Source organism: Oratosquilla oratoria, chromosome 25, assembly GCF_046742065.1.
Source record: "Oratosquilla oratoria isolate Oo_2021 chromosome 25, ASM4674206v1, whole genome shotgun sequence".
NCBI classification, from domain to species: Eukaryota; Metazoa; Arthropoda; class Malacostraca; order Stomatopoda; family Squillidae; genus Oratosquilla; species Oratosquilla oratoria.
In genome coordinates, this window is record NC_134801.1 from 33,848,475 (window position 1) to 33,854,492 (window position 6,018).

The following is a 6,018-nucleotide window of genomic DNA, read 5'->3' on the forward strand; positions in this document are numbered from 1 at the left end:
ATCTTCCTTGTCTGAATCCGAATTGTCTTGGGTTTAATATGTCATTGTCTTCCAGATGTTTTACCCATCTATTCTTGATTATTTTCTCACAAATTTTGGCTATGGTGCTTGTTAGTGATACTGGCCTATAGTTGGAGGGTTCTTCTTTGTTTCCTCCTATGTGTATTGGTACAATGTTAGCGTTTTTCCAGTCCTCGGGTATCTTTCCTTCTTTGAGTGAGCTGTTTATTAAGATGTGTATTTTGTCTGTTAGTTCTTCTTTGCACTCCTTTAGAATCCAATTTGCAATACCGTCCGGGCCATGTGATTTTCTGACATCCAGCCTTGATAAATGTTCTGATATTTCCTTTAGTGATGCTGTAAACTCATTCATGAGGGGAGATTTCTTGTTTTTGTCTATGTCACAATTTGGTATTTTCTCTCTGGTGAAAACAGATTTAAAGTGATTGTTCATGACTTCGGCCATCTCTAAATCTTCTGTGTATTCTATGTTTCCTTGGCATAGTTTCACCAATTCCTGTTTGTTTTTAAGTTTACCATTCACATACCGATAGAATAGTTTGGGTTGCTCTTTGCATTTGTCTATAATATCCTTCTCATGGTTCCTTTTCTCCTCTCTTCTCACATTAACATACTCATTTCTATAGTTAACATAAATTTGCCATTTGCTTTGTTTTTTGTCTTTTCTCCACTTTTTCCAAGCTTTGTCCCTTCTGTCTTTTGCCTCACTGCATCTTTTGTTGAACCAACATTTAATGTACTCTCTCTCTCGCTTTTGTCTTGGTACATGCCTGTTTACCCCTTCATTGTAGTTTTCCATCAATATATTCCATTTCTCTTCCACTGCTGTTTCTTCCCTGTAAAATATTTCCCAGTTTGCATTCCGGAAGAATGTCTTTAGTTTTGTAAAGTCTGTTTTGTTGTACCTCAGTCTTCCTTTCCTATGCTTTTCGTTCCTCTCTATGTCTATTTCTTCCTTTAGTATAGTTTCGATGAGTACATGGTCACTCTTTCCAATTGGTGTCTCATACTGGACTTTATGCACTATTTCAGGCTCTGTTGTAAATATTAGATCTAGTTTCGATGGCTCTTCATTATTTCTGTACCTTGTGTTTTCACGGACCCATTGGGTCATTGTGTACTCCATGGTCATATCTAGCAGTACATTGCCCCACGAGTCATCTCCTCCTTGCACTGTCATGCTGTCCCAACAAATTTCTTTGCAATTGAAGTCCCCCATAACTACCAGATTACCCTTACCCATTAGTATCTCATTGAGTGATTTTCTTGTGTCATCTAGCATTTTTTTATGTTCGATTTCTTTCCAAGCGCTTGTTTTGGAGGCACATAAGTCACCACAAACTTTCTACTTTTCATATTCTTGCCTTCGACTTTTATCATGATCAATTCAGCATTACCTTTGCCCTCTGCAATTTTTGTCACCTTTAGGTCTTTCTTGGCCAAGAACATGATTCCCCCTCCCTGTTTCTTGTCCCTGTTTTTTATCCAGTAGTTGTATAAACCTTGTCCGATAACAGTGGATGGTATTTCACCTCTTAGTTTGGTCTACAATTCCCATTATGTCTGGTTTTGCTTCTAACAGATAATCATTGAGTTCGTTCAGTCCCGAAATTAGTCCGTCAATGTTGGTATAGGCCACTTTTAATTTTCTTCCTTCTCCCTGGTTTCTTCTTCCCTTGTTTTGTTCGTTTTGAAGCGCCATTGTCTTAGTCTCAAGTCTATTACTCTCCACTGGAATTCTTTGCATTCTGTCTCCGATCTTTTCAAGTTTTTTTCCTTTGCTTCTTCTCTTAGTGCCCTTTCTTTTTCTAATTCCTCAGTACTCATTTCTCTTTTTATCCATATCTTATTGTATTTTTCACTCTTTGCCAAGTTACCTACTTTTTCAAATATGTCTTCTACTACCACTTGTGACCTTAGTTTTATCTTTAGAGGTCGATTACTATCCTTAGTATAGCGACCAATTCTGTAAGTCTCTTCTAAGTCTGTGCCTGAATCACTGTCTCCCCCCTGAATTTCATTAAGGATTTCTACTGCTGTCTCTTTTTCTTCTTTTTCTCTCATGTACCTCGCCAATCCTTGTTTTTCTTTAAGCCCATAAACCACAATACATTTCTTCCTATCTACTGTGTCCCTGACCCAATTTGCTTTTTCGTTAATCACTTGAATGATTGTGTCTTTTGCATTATCTTGCATTTGCTGCTTGACTATTTCTTTGAAAGCAATTTCTTTATTTTCAATATTTTCTTTCCACTTCTTAATTTCCTGGATACTGTCCCCACCTAAGTTTTCTTCGATCTTTTGTGTCAATTCTTGTAATTTGTTGTTCACTTCCTGCTTTAGATTTTCGCTATTGTTATTATCATTAGTTTTCTTCTTTTCATTATCATTCTTCAGTTCATTTATGTCTCTTTTCATTTCTTTAATTTCGTTTGTAAGATCCAAGTTAGCTTTTCTCAGGTCAGAAATTTCATGGTTAGTCTTAGATAAACAATCAATTAAACCAATGACCTCTTTTCTTAAGTCCATGATTTCATTTTCCCATCGAGTCCTATTTTTGCTCATCTCTCTCTCTATCTCTAATAATCTACTTAAGTTCTTTCTTTCGTACTTACCAAACCCTAAGAAATCATTGTCATAACACGTGCTTTGTTGATTGTTTACATCGCGGTTCAGTGGATTGCCGCCAGATGGCTCTGATTCGCAACTGGCTTTCGAGTGCAGTATGTGTGATGTTTCAAGTTCTGGCATAGAATTGTATTCCTGTCATTTTCATGTGGTGTTCTATGGGAATAATTTTGATTCCTGTATGATTTGGTGCATCTTGTTATTCCTCTTGGTACTCAATTCTGTAGTTTACATAGTGTTTGTGTGTCTTGCTGATTTTTGAGAACCATGCTGTGGAGGCAGTCAAGGTTGGTTCATATGAGTTGCTTGTAGATAGTTATAGTTTCTTTTTGTTGCACGAGTCAGTGCTTCCGATGGATTTAAGTAAATTTGTTTTCTTTTTGATTTTTGGTCAGGTCTCTGATGTGGGCTGAAATTCATGACTATCAAATGCTGTGTAAGTGAACCAGTCTTACTGTGGATGCAGTCTTGCTGTATAGCTTTTCACCAGTCAGTGGGCAAGAAACAGGAAAGACTCTTCATCCATGAGGAGTTAAGATGAGTGGGAAACAATGGATGGTGGGTGGGGATGAGTGCATGCCTTAATTGGTTACCTTCCTTATAAGAGGGAACAAGCCCTTGATATACATATAGATCTTATGTGAAGCCCAGAAATTTAGGGTTCTTTTCCAATGGAAGGATTTGGTTATTCAATTTTACTATTCAGTGTTTTCTTTTTTTATCTATGGTTGTCTGGTGTAAGTAATGTCACTGTTGATTTCTGGGATGAAGCTTCAGTTCTGTTATTTTAGAGCCATTGTTCTAATTTCTTCAAGTAAGTTTGAGTGTTCTTTGCTGCAATTTTGTATTTACTGTGCTGGGTTATTATTGCCAGGTCATTTGCATATAAGAGAACATTGGTGTTTTAATTAACTAAACCAGAACAGAAAAAGACTAAAACATTTGACCCAATACTGGCTCATCTCACAAACCACATTACACTCACAGCACTCTTATCAATCCTAAAAACCTCATCATCCACAATCTTTTGTTCTGTCTACCTACCAAAAGTTTCTTCCCCCTTATAAGGAAGGCAGCTAGCCAAGGCATGCACCCACCTCCACTCCCTTTTATGTTAGCTCCTTGTGGATGAGGGGTCATCCTGGTCTTGCACCCACTACCCAGATCAGAAGCAATGCAGCAAGACACTGCAATCCAAAGCAGGGCTCAGTCACTTCGTTGGACTCTCCCTCCTAATCCCCACATGCAAAAATAGAAAAGACAAGAAGAAATTCCTTTGGGCTGCATCAGTTTATCACCCGTTCACAGCCATTCTCTACTCCCATCTATCTCTTGCCTTTATAAAACCTTCCCTGTTCAACAGACATTCCCCTTTTACTCAAGGCCCCCTCCACCCCATCCATCCACCTCACTTTTTTTGGTCATTCCTTTGGTGGAATCCACATAGTACCACAGCTCACTGACTAAAGAAGGCCCTCCACCAGTTTCAAAAACACCCAACCCTTGAGAATTCCATACATACATATACCAAAGGCTTTTTCCCCCCTTACAAGGGAGGTAGCCAAAAAACAAAGGCATAAAAACCATTCCCACCCATTCCATCCCTAATACACTCCACTCCCCTCCACCCTTCCTCTTATCATGGCACCTCCTGGATGACGGGTCATCCCTGCATCTTGTCCACTGCCCTGGGTCAGAAGCAAAAGTGCAAGTTCAATGAATGTGCACAGCTTGCCAAAATTAACGAAAAAAAATTATATTTATACATTTGCCTCCCAAACTCTACTTCTCAATTATGAAGAGAGAGAGAGAGAGAGAGAGAGATAGAGATAGAGATAGAGAGAGAGAGAGAGAGAGAGAGAGAGAGAGAGAGAGAGAGAGAGAGAGAGAGAGAGAGAGAGAGAGAGAGAGAGAGAGAGAGGGAGAGAGAGAGAGAGAGGGAGAGAGAGAGAGAGGGAGAGAGAGAGAGAGAGAGAGAGAGAGAGAGGGAGAGAGAGAGAGAGAGAGAGAGAGAGAGAGAGAGAGAGAGAGAGAGAGAGAGAGAGAGAGAGAGAGGGAGAGAGAGGCAGAGATAGAGAAAGGCAGAGATAGAGAAAGACAGAGATAGAGAAAGACAGAGAGAGAAAGAAGAGAGAGACAGACAGAGTGAGAGACAGAGATAGAGAGACAGAGATAGAGAGACAAATAGAGAGACAGAGATAGAGAGACAGAGACAGAAACAGACAGAGAGAGAGAGAGAGGGAGGAGAGAGGGAGGGAGAGAGAAAGAGAGGGAGGGGGAGAGTGGAAAAAAAAATCCTTTTAAACTTAATCTCCAATCATCATCATCATCACCTTTCAAAAAGTGTGGAAGGCAGAGGTGGATAGTGAACTTAACCACTTCAGTGCGACTTAAATTCCCATATGCAGCATCAGCTGCCATATGTAATTTGTATCACACTACTTGCATTATAAAATATAGTCACTGCTGTATTACTTATTCTCTTTTACTCTGAGTAATAATAAACACAGAAAATGTGATCAAACCAACAACAACAAAAATATACATACAAGACACTGACGGCAGCATCTTCATGTACCCACTTGCATCTCATCCGAAGTGGTTAATGGAAAGACCAAGAATGGGATGGATGGATGAATGGATGGGGTGAAAGGGGTCTTGGGTACAAGGGAAATGTGTATTGAATGGGGGAAGTTAGAGGGAAAGAACTAGGTGAGAGAGGAGAATGGATGAGATTGAATGAGAAATTGAACTGCTCCAAAGGACAGTGTATGCACTATAATTTCTTGAGTAGAAGAGGAGGGAAGGTTGCCATGGAGTGAAGAGGTGGGAGTAAACCAGCTTTTGCTGCCAGGTCCTAAGGCTCCCCTACTGATCTTTTTGAGAAAAATGGTAATAGCTAATGGATAGATTTTGGGATATGGTCTAGATTATAGGTCAACCCCTCAAGGCTGCATTTCCAGGTAGAAGTGAGAGTGCTTGTGGATCTTGAAGCCATATAATAAAGAGCCAATTCTCTCTAACATCCATCCTGCATGACCACCACAGCTATGCATCCACTATTGGTTCCTTCACAAACATGATGATGACCAATGATTGATGATGATTTAATGTCTCACAATTGAATAGGGCAACTGCCCTACCTGTAGTATGGTGAGAAGGTGAGAAGATTTAATGTCACAAAACTCCCCCTATCAGAAAGCCTGGGGGGTGCCCCTAACAGAGGACATTGTAGCACATTATTTAATGAGCCATGCCCTTGATTCAACTCGCCGGTGGCAGGGTTCAAACTGCAATCACCTCAAGCTTTGTTGCAAGTAGTGACACCCTAATCCACTTGACCAGCAGATTATGATTATGAAATAAAAC